A 971-nucleotide genomic window follows, 5' to 3' on the forward strand; every position below is an offset into this window, starting at 1 on the left:
ACTCCTTAGGATCTTCTCTTTAGAACTTTTTCTCTTTTCTTTCTTTTCCTTATACATAAAAATTTTATTAAAAAAAAAAAATTGTATAAACATCGAGAACCGTACACTTCGTGTGTGGAGAAGAGTGTCGGGTCGTCTAGTTAGAATTGAGTCAATTCCTGTTGTTCCAATGGCTGAACCAATCCAACCCATGACCCTTAAGGATTTGTGTTATCCAGTTGGCTCCATCCAACCATCTTGTATCAGGTTGCCACAACCCACAGCTAACAATTTTGAAATCAAACCTCAAATCATAAATATGCTTTCAAAATTCACAGGATTAGAGGATGCTTATATATTTATTAGAGAATTTGAGGAGGTATGTGCAACCATGAAACTGCAATTAACAGAGGATGAGGTCAAACTTAGATTAATCAACTTTGCCCTTAAGGACAATGCTAAGAAGTGGCTTTATAGTCTGCCAAACTATTCTGTCACTACCTGGGAGGGCTTTGTGAGAACATTTTTAAAAAAGTATTTCCCCCATCATAAAACAGCTAGGATTAGGAATGAAATAAATCAATTTTACCAACTAGCTGGTGAATCATTTTGGAAGTACTTTGATCGTTTCAAGAATCTTTTGACCCAATGCCCACACCATGGAATAGAAACTTGGAGACTATGCCAGATCATCTATGAGGGGTTAGATTCAAACTCAAGAACCATGCTAGAGTCCATGTGCCAAGGTCAATTTATGGACAAAGAAATTACTGAAGCTTGGCAATTCTTAGAAGACCTAGCCGAGAAAAATTTACAGTGGGAAACAACTAGGGAACCTGATAAAGCTACACCTTCAAGAGGAGGAATGCATCAAATTCAACCAACCTTAGCATCAGAGGCCAAGATTGCAACCTTAACACGTAGATTGGAAGCCTTAGAATTACAGAGACCAGCCAATGTAAATCAAATATCTGCACCCATGTGTAAAGGGT

At 37.8% G+C, this 971-nt stretch overlaps 1 non-coding gene across 1 annotated transcript; it reads right to left on the bottom strand.

Annotated features, from left to right (window-relative positions):
* Positions 1–538: 538 nt before the first annotated feature.
* Positions 539–645, bottom strand: LOC140854921 (small nucleolar RNA R71). Its single transcript, XR_012138015.1, has one exon. It is a non-coding gene; the product is annotated as a small nucleolar RNA R71 (small nucleolar RNA).
* Between the last annotated feature and the right edge of the window lie 326 nt (positions 646–971).

This window comes from Elaeis guineensis, chromosome 1 (genome assembly GCF_000442705.2).
Source record: "Elaeis guineensis isolate ETL-2024a chromosome 1, EG11, whole genome shotgun sequence".
NCBI classification, from domain to species: domain Eukaryota; kingdom Viridiplantae; phylum Streptophyta; class Magnoliopsida; order Arecales; family Arecaceae; genus Elaeis; species Elaeis guineensis.